Raw genomic sequence first — 23,439 nt, 5'->3', positions numbered from 1 at the left:
CCTATATCAGTTGAACTGTCAGTCAGTGTGTCAGTCCGTCCGTCCGTCCGAAAACTTTAATGGCCATAACTTTTTTAATATTGAACATAGCAACTTGATATTTGGCATACATGTGCATCTCATGAAGTTGCACATTTTCAGTTGTGAAAGGTGAAGGTGAAGGTCATCCTTCAAGGTCAAATGTCAAATATAAAGCGTCTGTCTGTCTGTCCGAAAACTTTAACATTGGCCATATTTTTTTCAATATTGGCGTGCATGCGTATCTCATAGAGCTGCACATATTGATTGGTGAAAGGTCAAGGTCATCCTTCAAGGTCAATGTCAAAGGTCAAATTGTGCAATATTGAAGATAGCAAATCCTTATTTGGCATGCATGTGTATGTCATGGAGCTGCACATTTTGAGTGGTGAAAGGTCAAGGTCATCCTTCAAGGTCAAAGGTAAAATATATGGCTTCAAAGCTGCGCAGCAGGGGGCATTGTGTTTCACAAACACAGCTCTTGTTTAATATATTTTCTGCACATTTCTTAAAAAAACTTACATCAATACACGATTTTCTTCGTTAATTCAATCATTCCTGACAGACTTGTGTGCATATTTCGCTTACATTTTGACGCGCGTAGGTAAGACCGCATTACCGCTTCCGAAATGTGTATTCATACTATTGCCTTCGAGGAACTTATCTGATGTTTGACGGAAATGCCGAAAATGTGCGAGTGTGGGTCAAATTCCCCACAGGTACTACTTTCCCGTTCCCCCATTTTTTTTCCGTACCAAAAATTTTTCGTACCCAATTTATTTTCGTACCCAATTTTTTTTGTACCCAATTTTTTTTTCATCCCCAATTTTTTGTTCGTACCCAAATTTGTTTTGGTCCCAATTTTTTTGTTCCCAAATATTTTTTCGTACCCAAATTTGTTTTCATACCCAAATTGTTTTCGCAAAATTTGTGTACCAAATTTTATTTTCGTACCAACATACACAATTGTGGTGATTGTGGTGATGTAGATTAAATTAACTTGATGCTTTTATATCCATCCTCTCAAAAGCATCGTCACACCAGTACTGTCAGTACTTTGATTAGTAAATGAGGCTATTGGAAGAGGTGGATGTTATGTGCAAGCTATTCAGAAGCCCCCTCACAGACTGCTGTACACCAGAAAGGTATACTAGCTAACTATCGGTCTGTCCGTCGGTCTTATTTGCATTAACAACTTTAATATTTTATAGTTATTATTTACAAATTTAAAATTATTGCGCATTGTTGATTCACACTATTTCAAAGTTAAATTTGCTCGATAACAGTGGCGGAAAATAACGCTTTAACCAAGTAACACCTGGAAATGAAAAACACTTTTTAAATAATAAAATCTACACCCTAGATTGAACGCTGTATATATCGTTGGTTTGATATATATCCTGTTTTTTTTTTTGTAAATAAACAAAACCGTTCTAGTCTCTTTGAACTTCTGCATAATAAGTGGATGCAGATAATATTTAATATATTGCAGAAGTATCGACAAATGCCCTTCAAAAGTCACTGCGGGAAAAGTTGGACGTTCTTAAAGAACAGAGCTACATTATTCAAGAACGTAACGTTCTAGAAGAGGTCATCAATGACTTAGATAAAGTCATAAGTGCTATTCCAAAATCAAGCACCTTGACCGAAAGACCAGTGCTTAAAAGGACTTTAAGTCTGAAATTGCGTCGCAAACCCACAAAGAATAGGAAGATATATACAGGTATGTTGTACGCTTGATAATTCTCTTTGTGGATTGTGTTTAACGGTCGATTGATATTTAGTGAAGGAAAGTGGAATAATAAATTGTGATTTTTTTTATATCGTTTATATTTGAGCATCAAGTATTGTTACGAATAATGTAATGATTTCTATCCTCAGAGGTGCCCATGCGCGAGGTACCCATATCTAAAGGTGATACCATTGTGCCGCTTGATTCTGTCGTCAATATTTATGGTTGGTTTGTCTTCTCATTATAAGCGTACAAGCTAAAATTGGCGTACAAAAACACTTAAGACATTCAATCGATTAACGCGCAGTGTTATGCTTTCATAACACAATGTCTATATATGCAACTGTTATAACATCTTATAATAACAAACTAAATAATATAATCTATTGTCTTTATTTTCAAAGACATGCGAGTTCACGATGCTCCAATCGACACCGAAGGGCGATCATTTACGCAACCAAAGTGCAGTGTTGATGCAGAAGGTATATTTTTTATCAAAAATGCAAAAGCACACTCTTTTATAATATCATCGTAGTGCTATCGGCTGCGATCTTTAAAAACAAGCACGTGTGCTTCATTATTTCTAAATACGGGAACAATTCGCTCGCAGACACGTAATATTTATACATGTATATGTTAGTTCATTTTATTTTATTTAGTTAAAATCTTAATTTAATGCTATTTAATTTAAATATATGAAAAATATTATCGTAACATATGATGATAACTTGTTTTCGATTCGACTGTGCTGAAATCTACACTAAGAAACTAGTTCATATGTGTTGTACATAATTACAGTTGAAGCCATCCAATTGTTGTGGAATTTGCCAGGGGATTGTGACGTGCCCGTCGCGAAGGTGTGCGGTACACTTGTGACCGACACCGACACCCGGTCACTCGATGAAGCTGGCTGGCTAACAGACAATGTAAGATATAAACTTTGATTTACCACCAATATTTTATCATTAAGTCAGTTTTTTTCTGCTACACTTACGGTCGGATATATGCGATCTTAACGAGCTGGTTTTTTTTAAACCATGTCTAGTTGATCTCAGAACCAATATAATTGACTCGGTTAAAAGTTTAATGAGTCCATATATTTGCGAATGTTAACAAATAACAATAATACACTTATAAAATATTGATTGTATATTTATATCTTTCTTAATAATTCAAATTTATCTATGACGCATCTGTCTGATCGACTATCAATGATAACGAAAAAACTAACAGTAGAATACAGTTTAGTACATGGGATTATTGAAGTATTTGACAACGTCAATATTATAATATATATCCTGTTTTTCGTTTAAGGTCATTGATTCATACCTTAAGCTCCTCGTTTGTGAACTGGTCGCTCTAGGCGTAAAAGTCCTGCACTTGGTGAGCTCTACAATGCACACCATCCTACGAGGTGCCCAGACTGACAGAATAACATATGCGGTACAGTAACAACACTATTTTGTATAGTATTTACTTTGTAGAGCAGTGAGTGAAGGGACTTTATAAACATTGTAATGAAAGTAAAGTATGTGTATTAACAAAATACGGAATTGAATTATATCGTAGATAGTATAGTAATCATATGCAAATGCTTTGTTTTAAATGACAGTACCAGTATATTGGGATATAATTGATTGTTTACCATGCAGTTTACGGTGCCTTAAAATAAAACTGCAAGAGTATTTTGGTAATCCGCCATTATGATATTGTATTGATGCTAAAAAATAAAAAATGTTATGACCAGCAGCCGTACTTTTATTGAAAGTTTCCCCGTTATTTGCAACGAGTTCAATGACTTTAGTCGATTATATACGTAGACAGTTTATGTTACGGTGTTGTTCAATTTCAGTTGGAAGGCTATACATTTGTCGTTGGTGCACACACTCGATGTTCACATTGGACGCTTGTGGTAAAAAGTGTTGTTTTTGTACTATTGCTCACGTTTGAAGACATGACTTTGTGATCTTGTTTCGTCCTAACTTGACCCAGATTCAAACAGGCATAACATTTCTTAACATTATGACCAAGTTTCATCAAGACCTCTATGATTGTAACACGTTTTTTTTATCCCTAAGATTTGGCGTGTTGACCTAGTTTTTTGACGCACGTTACTCAGATTTTGATAAGCCTTTACATCGTGTAGTTAAACATTCTGACAAAATGTAATCTACATTGGATTACACATGTGGCCTCTTGAGTGGAAACGCGCTTAAAGTTCACGACGCTCACCGATCGACGACGGACGCCGGACCTAAGTTGATAAAAATAGCTTACATCAAGAACTTGCTCAGTCCATCCAATCAAAATATTTGTTCTGTTAGTGGTAGATAATCGCTTAATCCACTCGTTTTCGTAGAAAATAAACATTTTCAATCGTGACTGCGCCACTCGTAAAATATTAATTGTTATGTTTACTCGTGAACTTAAAGTGATACTATACAACAAGCAACACATATCCTTTGCATATTTATTTATTTATTTGTATTGATGTCTCTGGGTAATTATTTATCAGCCCATTAAGGAATTTCCTCCACCACTCAAATCTGGACTTCCATTTACTGTTCTTATGAATGTTAATCGATGTATGAAATATTAAACATCAAATTTCGGGTTTTTAGGTTTGTAAAAGAAAAACGATATTGTTTATAACATAAATAACGAGATATTATATGCGAATCACGTTTTTTTAAGGTTCTCGATCTGGAGAAAAAAATAATTTACTTCTACAATCCGGTTGCGGAGGCAGAACCGTCGGAGCTCGATTCTACCAGGCAGGCTATGTGGTGCGTATTTACTTTTACAAATTCAAGTCTAACAATATAGTGAACACTTGTTATTCAATAGAAAAGCGTGGCATATAACACATACATACACACCCGCACACACACACACACGACCACACACAACGCACACATAGACACATGTACATACACACACGCGGACGCACATTAACACACACGCGCACGCACGCACGCACACACTTGTTTTGGCAAGTTTATTTCTTTAAAAATTCTTGTAAGAAATAAGATGGTAAAGCCACGAAGATAGAAGGCGTGATTGGTATGTTGAAGTAAATCCGATGTACTCTTAAAAGTCGTTTTAACTTGCTTTACGGAACTACGTGCTAGTAAAATATGAGCGCTATCTTTATTGTGTACATTTTTCTGTTGAGTCCTTATTCATAATTTAGGCAGTTGAATTTCAGTGCCTTTATCGCCAAGTGCAGTCACGCATCGGATGCAGAAGTGAAACACCAATGGCGTGCGGGGACAACGGAGCACTCATCCCAGGTCGATTCATTCAACTGCGGAGTGTATTGCTTAATGGTAGTATAGATTTATATATGTATATATATATATATATATATATATATATATATATATATATATATATATATATATATATCTATATATATATATATATATAGATATATATATATATATATATATATATATATATAATATATATATATATATATATATTATATATATTATTTATTTATATATATATATATATTATATATGTATCGCGATATAATCATCGTTTTTATGTCCCTCAGTCTATACTGGGGGACAAATTGTTTTTGCCCTGTCTGTTGGTTTGCTTGTTTGCGCCAAACTTTAACATTTGCCATAATTTTTGCAATATTGAAGATAGCAACTTCATATTTGGCATGCATTTGTATCTCATGGAGCTGCACATTTCGAGTGGTGAAAGGTCAATGTCATCCTTCAAGATTAATTAAAAGGTCAAATATATGGGTCAAAATCGCTCAGAAGGGGACATAGTGTTTCACAAACACATCTTGTGTCTTAACATGCTACAATAAGTTATTGTGAAATAATATTTTAATAATTTTACTTGCAACGTTTACTATGATTGTTAAAAGAAAAAAATACCGGATTTTCTGTTTGCCTATTATTAACTAGATGTTTAACGTAAGATGTTGACTAAATTAATGTTTACTATTTTGACAATTAATATAATTTAACATTTTTTTACAAAGTTCTTTTGCGAGACCACGGATGAGCATACACTGAGCCATTATCACTATTGTTACCCTCCCCCTTTTCAGTTTGCGGAATGCCATCTTAAGGGTCACTTTTCTGAAATGGAAAAACATCACACGCCAGGATTTGACTGACAAGAGATGTTCTGTAGCGAGGAAGTTACTCTCATTCAAACGTAAGTCTCGGTTTCTTTTCGATTTCAATAATGTATAGTTTTATCAAATTTATTATGCGGCTGTAATCTCTTGATTTTGTATGTTTATTTCAGAATTCCTTATTGATTCATGTCCGAAGTGTGGATATGCAGTCGATGAAGCAGAACAACAGGTTAGAATTATACATCCAAGATGTTTGTTTAATTATAAAAATATCTTTTATCTTAATAACTATGGTATGTGATAAAATGTAGATATGTTTTTTTTAACGGCATAATTTATTGATTCAAAAGCGATATTTTTGCAAGAGGTATGATTAAACAAAAAGTTTAATGTCGCTTCCAGTTGCAGTGTCATACTTGTGGAAGGGGTTTCCATTTTAAACCCTTCTGCATAGCAGATGATCTGGCCATCCTAAACGGCGGGAAGCAGTTTTCGTGCATGTTGTGCAGGATTGGATTTTGGGTACGTTTACAGCTAGATACACATTTGAACATCATAATTAACACTAAAAAAATATTTGAAATGAAAAATATTCATTAGTATTTAAACCATTTACAGCTACCATCCGGTTTTGAAACTTAAGAAAATCAACATTAGTACCTCCAATACTGTATTTCTACCGTCGTAATGCTTGTTTTGTTTTATTTTAGACTAATACAAGGAAAGACAGGGGAGATAATCCAAAGCATACAAAGGGGTTGATAAAGTGAAGGTAATTGTAATACTTAGCACAATGTTGTTTTCAAGGTTGATTTTGTTATCAAGTAATTATATTTTACAGTGAACATTTTTACCTTTCTTCAATCATGGTTTCTTTTTATAATTGAAACACGCCTTTTTTGCTAAACGTATGTATGTTTATTTATAAAAGCGTACTTCCAAAATCGGAAATATCAGCACGGTCTTGTGCCCAATAAATATGACCATGTAAATTAACAACGCCCATCTTTTTCTCGTGAATTTGTGGGATTGCTTAAATAAAAAATAATACTCTTACACAGACCCTTGAGGACCTGAAGCAGGTTGTTGACACAGACGTAGTGATAACAGAGAATGCTACAGGTTTGTCACTTATTCAAATTGAATTGCAAGTTGACAGCACAAAACGATGTATCAATCACTGGCTTATTATTATGTTTATATTTTTCGTTCAACAAACTGTACAGCTAGACGTAAATTTGTGTTGTTGAAATTACGTTGTAGGCATGAAAATACTTAGACTGAGTGAAATTTTGATATATGATATCAGCATGCGTTAATTCAAATCAAATTACACATGTTGTTCCGTTTATAAGCATGTAATAAGACGTGTGTGAAGTTAGACTATTTAGCCTATTTAGCCTATTTAGTCTATTTAGCCTTTTTCGTACATAGGTTGAAACATACATCCTATTTTGCCTATTTAGCCTATTTAGCATATTTAACAGCATTTTCAGCCTATTTAGCCTATAAAGCCTATTTAGTATATAGGTTGAAACATACATCCTATTTAGCTTATTAAGCCTATTTAACAGCCTTTTCAGCCTATTTAGCCTATTTAGGATATTAAGTCCATAGGTTGAAACATACATCCAATTTAGCCTATTTAGCCTATTTAACAGCATTTTCAGCCTATTTAGCCGATTAAGTACATAGTTAACAGCATTTTCAGCCTATTTAGCCTATTAAGCCTATTTAGTAAATAGGTTGAAACATGCATCCTATTTAGCCGATTTAGCCTTTTTAACAGCCTATTTAGCCTATTTAGTATATAGGTTGAAACATACATCCTATTTTGACTATTTAGCCTATTTAGCCTATTTAACTGCATTTTCAGCCTATTTAGCCTATTTAGTATATAGGTTGAAACATACATCCTATTTAGCCTATTTAACAGCATTTTCAGCCTATTTAGCCTATTAAGCCTATTAAGTACATAGGTTGAAACATACATCCTATCTGCCTATTTAGCCTATTAAGCCTATTTAACAGCATTTTCAGCCTATTTAGCCTATTTAGCCTATTTACTATATAGGTTGAAACATACATCCTATTTAGCCTATTTAACAGCCTTTTCAGCCTATTTAGTACATAAGTTGAAACATACATCCTATTTAGCCTATTGCGCCTATTTAACAGCATTTTCAGCCTATTTAGCCTATTTAGTACATAGTTAACAGCATTTTCAGCCTATTAAGCCTATTTAGCCTTTTTAGTATATAGGTTGAAAAATACATCCTATTTAGCCTATTTAGCCTATTTAACAGCCTTTCCAGCCTATTTAGCCTATTTAGTACATAGGTTGAAACATACATCCTATTTAGCCTATTTAACAGCATTTTCAGCCTATTTAGCCTATTAAGTACATAGTTAACAGCATTTTCAGCCCATTAAGCCTATTTAGCCTATTTAGTACATAGGTTGAAACATGCATCCTATTTAGCCGATTTAGCCTATTTAACAGCCTTTTTAGCCTATTTAGTATATAGGTTGAAACATACATCCTAATCAGCCTATTTAGCATATTTAACAGCCTTTTCAGCCTATTTAGAAAGTTTAGAACATAGGTTGAAACATACATCGTATTTAGCCTGTTTAGCCTATTTAACAGCCTTTTCAGCCTATTTAGCCATAGCTTGAAACATACATCGTATTTAGCCTATTTATCCTATTTAACAGCCTTTTCAGCCTATTTAGAAAGTTTAGTACAAATGTTGAAACATACGGTACATCCTAATTTGCCTATTTAGCCTATTTAACAGCATTTTCAGCCTATTTAGCCTATTTAGCCTATTTAATACATAGGTTGAAACATACAACGAACAAGAGTTATCCCCCTGAAGAGACCTAGTGCACGCTGTCCAGCCGTCGACTGCCTGTCGGGATGACCTAGTTTCGGCCGGGAGTTTTAATTAGGATCGGAGCCAGGTGCAACCTATTTAGCCTATTACGCGCCATTTTTGCCTGTGAGCGGGTATGCCCCTTTAAGGGCCCCTTTCGGACGAACAAGAGTTATCCCCCAGAAGAAACCTAGTGCACGCTGACCAGCCGTCGACTGCCTATCGGGCTGACCTAGTTTCGGCCGGGGGTTTTAATTAGGATCGGAGCCAGGTGCAACCTATTGAGCCTATTACGCGACATTTTTGCCTGTGAGTGGGTATGCCCCTTTAAGGGCCCCTTTCGGACGAACAAGAGTTATCCCCCGGAAGAGACCTAGTGCACGCGGACCAGCCGTCGACTGCCTATCGGGCTGAACTAGTTTCGGCCGGGAGTTTTATTTACGGTCGGCCCGTGCATGCAGCCTATTTAGCCTATTTCTCGTATACGTCATTTTCCAGTGAGCGGGTATGCCCCTTTAAGGGCCCCTTTCGGACGAACAAGAGTTATCCCCCGGAAGAGACCTAGTGCACGCTGACCAGCCGTCGACTGCCTGTCGGGCTGACCTAGTTTCGGCCGGGAGTTTTAATTAGGATCGGAGCCAGGTGCAACCTATTTAGCCAATTACGCGACATTTTTGCCTGTGAATGGGTATGCGATTTAAGGGCCACTTTCGGACGAACAAGAGTTATCCCCCGGATTAGACCTAGTGCACGCTGACCAGCCGTCGACTGTCTATCGGGCTGAACTAGTTTCGGCCGGGAGTTTTAATTACGGTCGGCCCCGTGCATGCAGCCTATTTAGCCTATTTCTCGTATGCGTCATTTCCCAGTGAGCGGGTATGTCCCTTTAAGGCCCCCTTTCGGACGGACAAGAGTTATCCCCCGGAAGAGACCTAGTGCACGCTGAACAGCCGTCGACTGCCCATCGGGCTGAACTAGTTTCGGCCGGGAGTTTTAATTACGGTCGGCCCCGTGCATGCAGCCTATTTAGCCTATTTCTCGTATGCGTCATTTCCCAGTTAGCGGGTATGCCCCTTTAAGGGCCCCTTTCGGACGAACAAAAGTTATCTCCCGAAAGAGACCTAGTGCACGCTGACCAGCCGTCGACTGCCTGTCGGGCTGACCTAGTTTCGGCCGGGAGTTTTAATTAGGATCGGAGCCAGGTGCAACCTATTTAGATTATTACGCGGCATTTTTGCATGTGAGTGGGTATGCCCCTTTAAGGGCACCTTTCGGACGAACAAGAGTTATCCCCCGGAAGAGACCTAGTGCACGCTGACCAGCCGTCGACTGCCTATTGGGCTGAACTAGTTTCGGCCGGGAGTTTTATTTACGGTCGGCCCCGTGCATGCAGCCTATTTAGCCTATTTCTCGTATGCGTCATTTCCCAGTGAGCGGGTATGCCCCTTTAAGGGCCCCTTTCGGGCGAACAAGAGTTATCCCTCGGAAGAGACCTAGTGCACGCTGACCAGCCGTCGATTGCCTGTCGGGCTTACCTAGTTTCGGCCGGGAGTTTTAAATAGGATCGGAGCCAGGTGCAACCTATTTAGCCTATTACGCGACATTTTTGCCTGTGAGTGGGTATGCCCCTTTAAGGGCCCCTTTCGGACAAACAAGAGTTATCCCCCGGAAGAGACCTAGTGCACGCTGACCAGCCGTCGACTGCCTATCGGGCTGAACTAGTTTCGGCCGGGAGTTTTATTTACGGTCGGCCCCGTGCATGCAGCCTATTTAGCCTATTTCTCGCATGCGTTATTTCCCAGTGAGCGGGTATGCCCCTTTAAGGGCCCCTTTCGGACGAACAAGAGTTATCTCCCGAAAGAGAGTTAGTGCACGCTGACCAGCCGTCGACTGCCTGTCGGGCTGACCTAGTTTCGGCCGGGAGCTTAAATTAGGATCGGAGCAAGGTGTAACCTATTTAGCTTATTACGCGCCATTTTTGCCTGTGCGTGGGTATGCCTTTTTAAGGGCCCCTTTCGGTCGAACAAGAGTTATACCCCGGAAGAGACCTAGTGCACCCTGACCAGCCGTCGACTGCCTGTCGGGCTGACCTAGTTTCGGCCGGGACTTTTAATTAGGATCGGAGCCAGGTGCAACCTATTTAGCGAATTACGCGACATTTTTGCCTGTGAGTGGGTATGCCCCTGTAAGGGCCCATTTCGGACGAACAAGAGTTATCCCCCGGAAGAGACCTAGTGCACGCTGACCAGCCGTCGACTGCCCATCGGGCTGAACTAGTTTCGGCCGGGACTTTTAATTAGGATCGGCCCCGTGCATGCAGCCTATTTAGCCTTCATCTCGTATGCGTCATTTCCCAGTGAGCGGGTATGCCCCTTTAAGGGCCCCTTTCGGACGAACAAGAGTTATCCTCCGGAAGAGACCTAGTGCACGCTGAACTCCCGTTGGCTGCCTGTCGGGCTGATCTAGTTTCGGCCCTGGGTTTTAATTAGGGTCGGCGTCACCTACAGCCTTTCAAGCGTATATATTAGGCTTCATTTACATGGCGAGTGTGTATGCACCTTAAAGGGTCCTTTTTGGACAAACAAGAGTTATCCCTCGGAAGCGACCTAGCGCAAGCTGAACTCCCGTTGGCTTCCTGTCGGGCTGATGTAGTTTCGGCCCGGTGTTTTAATTAGGGTCTGCGTCATCTACAGCCTATTTAGCGAATGAGGCTTTATTTACATGGCAAGTTGGTATGCACCTTTGAGGGCCATTTTCGGACAAACAAGAGTTATCCCCCAGAAGCGACCTAGTGCAAGCTTAACTCCCGTCTTCGGAGCCTTTCAATATACGAAGATTTACAATCCTTTCAATTTCAGTTATACATACCCAACATTTTATAATTATGTGACATGTTTGGATTACTTTATCTGAATATTGCAGATTTTGTATTCATTTGTATTGGTAATTTACAGGACAGAACAAAGGGTTATCAAGTTTTGACATCAGGGGCATAATGTTAAATAGTTCGGTAGATTTTTTTTATTTTCTATATACTAAATGTGTAAGTCATGTGCATTGCGGTTTAAGTTTATCAGTTTATGTTAAATTAAAAAGCCCTCGGGTCTAGGGGTTACTAGTTTTACTTAAACCAGTTTAATTCAGTAAGGGAGAAACCCGGTTTTAATATGTCTTCTATGGCAAAAAAAACATTGAACATATTTCCAAACATTGTAACAAAGCACAAAAGCAAGAGTATAAAGCGAGAGCTAAGAATAACTAATATATATGGCGTTCTCTCCAAATTACTGTCATACACGGCATGTGCTCGAGTACTGTATTAACAGATATTGTTTTGCAATTTTGTGTTAAAGTTGTTTAAAAAGCGACGAGTGTTTCATTTCATTTAAATTTAATGATCAAATGTACCAAATTATTTCTATTGGACCTATTATGTGCTTTTTAGCAACCACTCAATATTGACACTGAATGAAGAAGACTACAAGTGGAATTACTTTCAGAACCAAATAAAGCTTTTAATCGTTCTTATTGACAAACGTTCTGCATATATAATTAATTTACGACTGCAATAGACTTGCAAAAAAACTATTTTGAGATTCATCGCCTCTTCAAATAAAGACCAAAACGTTTATCATGATTGCACGAAGTCTTTAGAATTACGAATAATTAAAACGGTATTGAATTATGTCTTTTGCATTCATAACCCTGAACAAACGTGTCATATTTATCCGCTTTGTATGCGATCTAATCTTTCATCTCCGTTGCTTTTCATTGTTTTTAATTGCTTGCAATACTCAAGATTCAATCCGTAAAGGTATTATACATACAGCACACAATCCAAACACGGTGCATGCCTCAAATAAAAAAATAAAAAACTTATTAACAAGATATCACGCAACAAATCATTTAAACCTTAATGTACTCCGGGTACAGAAAATATACTTACGCGTACCCAGCCAATTTAGACTTTAACCGAGTTTTATTCCCGCCCAAAATCCGATGACGTAAAACGCGCTACGGAAAACATAACAAAATTCTCTTTGAACATAGCCTGCTTCATCATGCTTTTTTAAGTGAGGGTTGCGATAATATAGCGGCAATTTTACAGAATATTGACATAAATATAAACATACTAAATTTAAAATAATTCGCCGAAAACGGCCAATTTCGCGTAAAAAATTCCGGGTTTCTTTCAGTATATTTTTCGTACCAGAGATACATTTAAGTTTATTTAAGAGTACCCGGGGTACATTTAAGTAGTACCCGAGCCGACAATAACCAATCGAGCATCAGTAAGTTACCCGTAACGTAGGTAACCAAATACCACAAGTGGCACCAATTAAAATGATAAAAGTCAATTAAATTTTTAAAAGTTTAACATCAATAAGGTGTTGTCATGATTAATAAGAATAATCATGACCACATTTATCTGTTACTTATTTGCGATAGTTTTTTTATCCTCTTCTTTATTTACACTGTTTTTTTCATTCCATTCAAATGTGTGACACGCGTTCGGACTATTGTCAAAATGTTATTATGTTAACTAGTCCCGTACTCTGGATCAGCAGACGATTTATTGCTTAAATCTCACGGTGGATTCAAGAGATAGTTGATGTATCATGATTGCTAGTCCTTTGAGATAAAATAAAATCTTGTTAGTCCTAAAGCGGCCCTTTAAGGTGCATACAAACTCGCAATGTAAATAGCGCATTATACGCTAAACAGGCTGTAGGTAACGCGGACCATAATTAAAACCCCGGGCCGAAACTAGATCAGCCCGGAAGGCAGCCGTAGGGATTTCAGTGTGCACTAGGTCGCTTCCTCGGGATAACTCTTGTTTGTCCGAAAGCGCCCCTTAAAAGTGCATACCCATTCGAGATGTAAATAGAGCACAAATCAGATCAACCCGACAGGCAGCCGACGGGAGTTCAGCGTGCACAATGTCGCTTCCGGGTGATAACTCTTTTAAGCCCGAAAGCGGCCCTAAACCTCGTAATGTAAATAGCGACTAGTACGCTAAATAGACTGTATGTGACGCACACCATAATTAAAACCTCGGATCGAAACTAGGTCATATCGACAGGCAGCCGACATAAGTTCAGCGTGCATTATGTCGCTTCCGGGGGATAACTTGTTTGTCCGAACACTGACCTTAAAGCTGTATACCCACTCGCGATGTAAATAGCGCATAATAGGCTTAATAGGCTGTAGGTGACGCCGGACCTAATTAAACCCCCGGCCGCAACTACATTGGCCCGACATGCAGCCGTCGAGAGTTCAGCGTACAATAGGTCGTTTCCGGTGAATAACTCTTTTTTTGTCCGAAAGCGGTCCTTAAAGGTTCATATTCGCTCGCCATCTCAAAAACTCCTTATACGCTAAATAGGCTGTATGTGTCGCCGACCCTATTTAAACCCCCGGGTCAAAACTAGGTTAGCCCGACAGGCAGCCGACGCCAGTTCAGCGTGCACTATGTCGCTTTCCAGGGATAACTCTTGTTTGTCCGAAATCGGTTCTTATACACACTCGCCATGTACAAAGCGCCTAACCCGCAAACTAGGCTGATTGTGACGCCGACCTTAATTAAAACCCGGGCCGAAAATAGATCAGCCCGACATGTAGCCGAAGTGAGTTCAGCGTGCACTAGGTAGTTTCCGGTGGGATAACTCTTGTTTGTCCGAAAGCAGCCCTTAAAGGTGCACACCAACTCGCCAATTAAATAGCGCCTCATGCGCTAAATACGACGTTGTATACGCTGTAGGTTTTATACGATTCCAACCCTTATTAAAACCCCGGGCCGAAACTGGATCAGCCCGACAAGAAGCCGACGGGAGTTTAGCGGGCACTAGGTCGCCTCCAGGAGATTACTCTTGTTTGTCCGAAAGCGGCCCGTAAAGGTGCATACCCACTCGCCATGCTAATTACGTCTTATAGGCTAAAAAGCCTGTATGTGACGCCGACCCTTATAAAACCCAGGTTAAAAACTGGATCAGCCCGACAGGCAGTCGACGTGAGTTCAGCATGCACTAGGTCACTTCCGGGGTATAACTCATGTTTGTCCGAAAAAAGGCCCTTAAACGTTCATGACAACTCGTCATGAAAGTAGCGCATAATACGCTAAATATGCAGTTTGTGACGCCGACCCTATTAAGACCACGGGCAAAAACAAGGTCAGCTAAACAGGCAGCCGATCGAAGTTTAGCTTACACTAGGTCGCTTCAGGGGAATAAGTCTTTTTTGTACGAAAGGGGCCCTTAAAGGTACATACCCACTCGCCATGTAATAAGAGCATAACAAATACGCTAAAAGGCTGTAGATGAGGCCGTCCCTAATTAAAATCCCGGGCCGAAACTAGATCAGCCCGACAGGCAGCCGACGGGAGTTTAGCGAGCACTAGGTCGCTTTTGGGGAATAACTATTATTTGTCCGAACGGGGCTATTATAGGTGCATACCCACTCACCATGTAAATAGCGCCTAATTCACTAAATAGGCTGAAGGTGACGCAAACCCTAACTTAAACCTCGGGCCGCAACTAGATCAGCCCCATAGACAGCCGACGGGAGTTCAACGCAAAAGGTCGCTTCCGGGGGATAACTCTTGTTTGTCCAAAAGGAACCATTATAGGTATATACCCACTTGCTAAGTAACTGGAGCATAATACATACATTTAACTGGCCGCAGGTGACGCCTAATTTAAACACCGGGCCGAAACTAGATCAGCCCGACAGAAAGCCAACGGGAGTTCAGCGTGCACTGGTTATAAATCTTATTTGAACGAAAGGGGCCCTAAAAGATGCATACACGCTCGCCATGTAAATAGAGCATAATACATACGCTTAATAGGCTGGAGATGGCGCCGACCCTAATTAAAACCCCGGGTCGAAACTAGATCAGCCCGACAGAAAGCCGACAGGAGTTCAGCGTGCAATAGGTCGCTTCCGGGGAATAACTCTTTTTTTTTCCGAAAGGGGCCCTAAAAAATGCATACACACTCGCCATGTAAATAGTGCATAATAAATAGGCTGTAGGTGACGCCGACCGTAATTAAAACCCCGGGCCGAAGCTAGATCAGTCCGACAGGTAGCCGACGGGAGTTCAACGTGCACTATGTCGCTTCCGGGGGAAAACTCTTGTTTGTCCGAAAGGGGCCCTTAAAGGTGCATACCCACTTGCCATGTAAATAATGCATTATACGCAAAATAGGCTGTAGGTGACGCCGACCCTAATTAAAATCAAGGGCCGAAACTAGATCAGCCCGACATGCAGCCGACGGGAGTTCAGCTTGCACTAGGTCGCTTGCGGTGATAACTCTTATTTGTCTGAATGCGACCCTTAAAGGTACCTACCCACTCGCCATGTAAATAGTTCATAATGCGCTTTTTTGGCTTAAGGTGACTTCGATCCTAACTAAAACACAGGGCCGAAACTAGATCAGCCCGACAGGCGGCTAACGGGAGTTCAGTGTGCACAAGGTCGCTTCCGGGGGATAACTCCTGTTTGTCCGAAAGGGCCCAAAAATGTGCATACCCACTCGCCATGTAAATAGAGCATAATAATAGGCTGTAGGTGACGCCGACCCTAATTAAAAACCCGGGCCAAAACGAGATCAGCCCGACAGGCAGCCATCGAGAGTAAAGCTTGCACTAGGTCGCTTCCGGGGGATAACAGCCGAAACTAGATCAGACCGACTTTCAGCCGTCGGGAGTTCAGCGTGCACTAGGTCGGATCCGGGGTATAACCTATTTCATATAATTGTTAAATAGACTAAATTAGAAGGAAAGGCTGCTTCATAGGCTTAAAAGGCTAAAAAGGATGTATGTTTAAATACATGTTCTTAACTTGCAATATTGGCTTTATAGGAGGAACATTCTGCTAAATATGCTAATAAGAACGTATTTTTCAGCATATGTACCAAACTTGCTAAATAGGCTAAATAGGCTGAAAAGGCTGCTTAATATACTAAATATGCTTAGTATGATGTTTTTTTCAACCTATGTACTGAACCTGTTAAATAGGCTAAATAGGCTGAAAACGCCTCTAAATTGGCTATATAGACTAAATAGGATGCATGTTTCAACCTATGTACTAGACTTGTTAAATAGGCAAATAGGCTGAAAATGGTGTTAAATAGGCTAAAAAGGCTAAATAGGATTCATGTTCCAACCTATGTACTAAACTTGTTAAATAGGCTAAATAGGCTGAATATTGTGCCAAATAAGCTAAATAGGCTCATTATGATGCATGTGTCAACCTTTGTTCTTAACTTGCTAAATAGGCTAAATATGCTAAAAAGGGCACTAAATAGGCTAAATAGGATGCATGTTCCAACCTACCGGTATGTACCTAACTTGTTAAATAGGCTAAATAGGCTGAACAGGATGCCAAATAGGCTCAATATGGTGCATGTGTCAACCTGTTTTTGCACCTAACTTGCTAAATAGGCTATATAGGCTGGAAAGGGTACTAAATAGGCTAAATAGGATGCCTGTGTCAAGCTATGTACTAGTTTTGTTAAAAAGGCTATATAGGCAGAAAATGGTGGTAAATAGGCTAAACAGGCTAAATAGGATGCATGTCATAAACCTGTAATAGACTTGTAAAAGGGCTAAATAGGTAGAAAAGGCTGCTAAATATGCTAAAAAGCCTAAAAAGGATGCATATGTAAATCTATGTTCTAAACTTTTTAAATAGGCTAAATAGGCTGAAAAGGGTGCTAAATACGCTAGATAGGCTAAAATAGGATGCATGTATCAACCTATGTACTAAACTTGTTAAATATGCTAAATAGGCAGAAAAGGGTGCTAAATGGGCTAAATAGGATGCATGTGTCATCCTATGTACTTAACTTGTTAAATAGGCTAAATAGGCTGAAAAGGGTGTTAAATAGGCTATGTAGGCTAAATAGGATGCATGGTTCAACCCATGTTCTAAACTTGCTAAATAGGCTAAATAGGCTGGAGATGGTGTTAAATAGGACCAATAGGCTAAATATGATACCTGTGTCAACCTATTTACTTAACTTGTACAATAGGCTATATATGCTGAAAAAGGTGCTTACTAAACTAAATATGCTAAATAGAATGTATGTTTAAACCTATGTACTAAACTTGCTAAATAGGCTAAATTGGCTAAATAGGGTGCTAAATTGGCTAAATATGCTAAATAGGATGCATGTGTCAACCTATTTACTTAACTAGGGTACTAATTGGGCTAAATAGGATGCATGTGTCAACCTATGTACATGTACTAAACTTGTTAACTAGGCTAAATAGGCTGAAAAGGGTCCTAAATAAGCTAAATACGATGCATGTTTCAAACCATGTACTAAACTTGCTAAATATACTGAAGAGGGTGCTAAATAGGCTAAATAGGAATCATGTGTCAACCTATGTACTTAACTTGTTAAATAGGCTAAATAGGCTGAACAGGGTGCTAAATAGGCTAAATAGGCTTAATACGATGTATGTTATAACATATGTACTAACCTTGCTAAATAGGCTAAATAGGGTGCATGTGTCAGCGTATGTACTTAGCTTGTTAATTAGTCCAAATAGGCTGATAAGGGTGTTAAATAGGCTAAATAGGATGAAAGTTTTAACCTATGAACTAAACTTGATAAATAGGCTAAATAGGCTTACTTCACACACGTTTCAGCCCGATAGGCAGTCGACGGCTGGTCAGCGTGCACTAGGTTGCTTCCGGGGGATAACTCTTGTTCGTCCGAAAGGGACCCTTACAGGGGCATGCCCACTCACAGGCAAAATGTCGCGTAATACGCTAAATAGGCTGCACCTGACTCCGATCCTAATTAAAAGTCCCGGCCGAAACTAGTTCAGCCCGATATGCAGTCGACGGCTGGTCAGCGTGCACTAGGTCGCTTCCGGGGGATAACTCTTGTTCGTCCGAAAGGTGCCCTTAAAGGGGCATGCCCACTCACAGGCAAAATGTCGCGTAATACGCTAAATAGGCTGCACCTGACTCCGATCCTAATTAAAAGTCCAGGCCGAAACTAGTTCAGCCCGATAGGCAGTCGACGGCTGGTCAGCGTGCACTAGGTCGCTTCCGGGGGATAACTCTTGTTCGTCCGAAAGGGGCCTTAAAGGGGCATGCCCACTCACAGGCAAAATGTCGCGTAATACGCTAATAGGCTGCACCTGACTCCGATCCTAATTAAAAGTCCCGGCCGAAACTAGTTCAGCCCGATAGGCAGTCGAAGGCTGGTCAGCATACACTAGGTCGCTTCCGGGGGATACCTCTTGTTCGTCCGAAAGGGGCCCTTAAAGGGGCATGCCCACTCACAGGCAAAATGCCACGTAATACGCTAAATAGGCTGCACCTGACTCCGATTCTAATTAAAAGTCCCGGCCGAAACTAGTTCAGCCCGATAGGCAGTCGACGGCTGGTCAGCGTGCACTAGGTCGCTTCCGGGCGATAACTCTTGTTCGTCCGAAAGGGGTCCTTAAGTGGAATGCCCACTCACAGGCAAAATGTCGCATTATACGCTGAATAGGCTGCACCTGACTCCGATCCTAATTAAAGTCCCGGTCGAAACTAGTTCAGCCAGATAGGCAGTCGACGGCTGGTCAGCGTGCACTAGGTCGCTTCCGGGGGATAGCTCTTGTTCGTCCGAAAGGAGCCCTTAAAGGGGCATGCCCACTCACAAGCAAAATGTCGTGTAATACGCTAAATAGGCTGCACCTGACTCCGATCCTAATTAAAAATCCAGGCCGAAACTAGTTCAGTCCGGTAGGCAGTCGACGGCTGGTCAGCGTGCACTAGGTCGCATCCGGGGGATAACTCTTGTTCGTCCGAAATGGGCCCTTAAAGGGGCATGCCCACTCACAGGCAAAATGTCGCGTAATACGCTAAAAAGGCTGCACCTGACTCCGATCCTAATTAAAAGTCCCGGTCGAATCTATTTCAGCCCGATATGCAGTCGACGGCTGGTCAGCGTGCACTAGGTCGCTTCCGGGGGATAAGTCTTGTTCGTCCGAAAGGGGCCCTTAAAGGGGCATGCCCGTTTACTGGGAAATGACGCATACAAGAAATAGCTAAATAGGCTGCATGCACGGGGCCGACCCTAATTAAAAGTCCCGGCCGAAACTAGTTCAGCCCGATAAGCCGTCGACGGCTTGTCAGCGTGCACTACGTCGCTACCAGGGGATAAATAGGCTAAATAGGATGTATGTTTCAACTAATGTACTAAATAGGCTAAATAGGCTGAAAATGCTGTTAAATAGGCTAAATTGGCTAATTAGGATATATGTTTCAACCTTTTTACTAAATAGGCTAAAAAGGCTGAAGAGGCTGTTACATTGACTAAATAGGCTAAATAGGATGTATGTTTCAACTAATGTACTAAATAGGCTAAATAGGCTGAAAATGCTGTAAAAGAGGTTAAATAGGATGTATGTTTCAACTATTTACTAAATAGGCTAAATAGGCTAAAATAGGCTAAAAAGGCTGAAGACGCTGTTAAATTGGCTAAATAGGCTAAATAGGATGTTTGTTTTAACCTATGTACTAAATAGGCTAAATAGGCTAAATAGGCTAACTTCACACACGTTGTAATAAGTAAGATTTAACAAACGCCATCGCACTTTAAGATAACTAATTAACGTTACCACGTAAAGTAATATCGCTATTAGATACACTATTAAATGAATTCCCGCACTCGTATCTCTGTTATAAATCTACATGTCATTTTTCTTATTACAAACCACTCGTGATAAATCCGACAAAACAACTTGTTTTTCGTGTCGTCGTTAAATGTTTTACAGGTACATGTAATACATATGTTTACAGTCAGCAGCACAATACGCTTACCTATTCTAAAAGAGTGTATTGGGCTAAGTGTTATATAAGTGATAGATACAGCTGTATATTTTCACTTGTTCAGTTGTTAAAGAACTCAGAAGAATTCAGAACTATACGCCATATCTTATAATATATTAATTATTGTTTAGCATCACTGCCTTGTACAATCGTGGAAGAGAAAGTTGTTCAAAACAAAAGGTTAAAACGAAAGGTTTGTAATTCACAATTTTAGATAGTATGTTCTTTTTTTTATTGCATTTATGGTATTATAGGAGTCTGTGTATTTTATTCATTTGAGTTTCGAAAAAAATGCTTATGTGATAACACTACCTATTCACATAATATTGTTTTAAACAATTATTAAATAAATTCATAAATGGTATATATATTTTCTTAAAATGTCACGTGTACATGTTTCCTTTCTTTCATCACATAATTATGTTATATTCGCTTTTTTCGTACGCTATAACAAACAATTGAATTGCGACATCCCATCTGTATTTATATATTTTAGTAATTGTAGAGCTTGTTTGCTTAACAGTTTGTAAAAGTATGTGTCTTTAAATGCTTGTATATGCATGATTATGTATAATAGTACAAACGGTGTCCTGCCATATTGCCTTTATTACCTCCAAATTGTAATGCTATGGTATTTTATTTCTTCTTTCAGAACCAACGTTCTTCGTTTATTTACACAGACCTCAAACGGACAAAAAAACAAGGCGCGCAAAGGATGTATTGTGTTTGCAAAAAGCCAGACGACAGAAGGTAAACTTTAAGTAGTTGTTTTATGTCTAACCATGTGCCTTAACAGATTCATTCAGTCCTAATAGTAATATTTAATACTTTATATTTCAATCTGATTGTGTTTAACTCAAACACGTTATAAGTAAATTCACTACGCTCGTATCATATTTTTGACTATTTGATTTGAGTTCAGCGCAAATAAAATCGTGAATCCTGCACTGGTTTGATGTACTACGATTTTGACGCATTTAATGTATACGTAATTTAAAATTATTACTTAATTACAATATCCATTACGTGACAACATCTGGGTACAGGTATGATTGACTAGTACGTATGGTACAGTGTGGAATCCCCAAGATCTGGGTATTTGGTTTAAACAATTTATTTCATTTTTAGGCTTTATTGGCAGTGCAGTGACTGTCAAGGATGGTTCCATCCTAGCTGTGTCGGGGAGGATGTAAACCATGAGCCGAAAATCTATCGATATTTTATATCGCTTCTAACATACACTTGCGTGACCAATAGCCTCATTTACTAAAAAGTGGTGAGCAGGTAAAAACATATCCGTCTACAACATGCCTAATGCGGCGACACGAATTACCATTAGCAATTTAATGTTGATGTTTTAACTTTCATGTCGCATATCGACTGTTTTGTTGAGAATCTCGAACATGTTTTAAGAAAATGATAAGGAAACATTTGGCATTTTTCGTCGAAAAAAAAGACGATGCCTCACCCTCTAATATCATTTTTTTCTGACTGCGGAATGAGGACGCAAATGAAGGGTTGAAGGCGATTTCTTTGTGTAATAATGACACTTAATTGTTTCGTGTCATCGATCTTTAGTTATATTTGTTCCGGATAAGTTTTGTTCTCGTTCACTAACTACCTCTAATTGTGTATTCATGTTACATGTCTGCTATTTACACTATAACTAGGTACCCCCTAACTAACATATACCGATGCACTAATTTAGTAGTTTTAAAGACCTATTCGCTAATAAATAAATAACACCGGAACCACGAGGCTCGACATGACTTTGTGAAACAAATGACTTGAGACGTTGATTGTTTTGTATTACTTTGTTACTACGTTAGCCCCGTAACACCGGACTGGCGTCCTTACGGCGAGCTAAGATTGTGTTTCTGGAAATTTCTGATTGTCGTTGTAAGGACGCCAATGACTTTTTCGGTAAAAATGCTGTTTTTCGCCTTCCCGTCACACCAGCGTCCTGGTTTATGGCGTTCTGCCCATATCTTTCCCATCACACGCAACATTCGTATTTGTATATGAGCTTCAGTTTGGGAAAACGTGGCTTAATGCTTGTGCGTAGAGTGTCGTCCTAGATTAGCATGTGCAGTCCGCACTGGCTAATTAGGGACGACCTTTTCCGCCTAGATTATATTTTCGATTAGAAAAAAACTAAATGAAATTCGATAGGTACTTTAAACGATACTTAATACACGCATAAATTACATTTGTAATGCACATTAATATCATATATATTATTAAAGTAATAAACATAAACTCCAATAATTACTTAAAAATTGAAAAGGCAACTTGTCATTCATATGACCCAGTGTATTAAAACTATTACCGACAGTGTTACAGCAGACATTACAAGTATAGTCAATAATAAGCCTATACATGAGTGTCAAGCTGAATGAGTTATATGGCCAATAAAGGGATACTAAATACACTTATAAATATCAACTATAACTGGTTTACCTTTGGTTCAACTCTATTTTGTTAGTTTAATATTGTATTGGCAGGTTTAACGCCTGGGAATTTATGTGCGAAAATATTTTTTTAGGATGCGGTTTCAAAATCATGCTACTTGACCGCATTTAAAATATTTACGGTTTTCCAGGAAAGATTTTCGAAACCGAAAAAAAACGAAACTCGTTATTTGATTGTTTCTATTCTTTTATATTAAACGCTATGAAAATCTATCGAACGCCCCATTTCTTACAAGCGTTAAAGTGAGCCTTATTCTGGAAAAACTGGGCCGAATTAAAGTTCCTAAAGTGTCATCAGAGACTATGCTCTGAAGTGCGCATAGGCTAATCCGGCACAACACTTTCCGCCTTTATGGTATTTTCCCTTTAAAGTAAGTATTTTCTAAGCAAAA

General features: G+C 39.4%; 1 long non-coding RNA gene across 1 annotated transcript; it reads left to right on the top strand.

Moving 5' to 3' along the window:
• The first annotated feature begins 6,891 nt into the window (after positions 1-6,891).
• On the top strand, positions 6,892-22,302 carry LOC127850351 (uncharacterized). Its single transcript, XR_008035230.1, has 3 exons — positions 6,892-6,983; positions 21,229-21,326; positions 21,705-22,302. It is a non-coding gene; the product is annotated as an uncharacterized LOC127850351 (long non-coding RNA).
• Positions 22,303-23,439: the final 1,137 nt, after the last annotated feature.

The sequence above is a fragment of the Dreissena polymorpha genome, chromosome 11 (genome assembly GCF_020536995.1).
Source record: "Dreissena polymorpha isolate Duluth1 chromosome 11, UMN_Dpol_1.0, whole genome shotgun sequence".
NCBI lineage: Eukaryota > Metazoa > Mollusca > Bivalvia > Myida > Dreissenidae > Dreissena > Dreissena polymorpha.
Note: the sequence above shows the minus strand (reverse complement) of the source record. Positions and strands in the feature narration are given on the sequence as shown.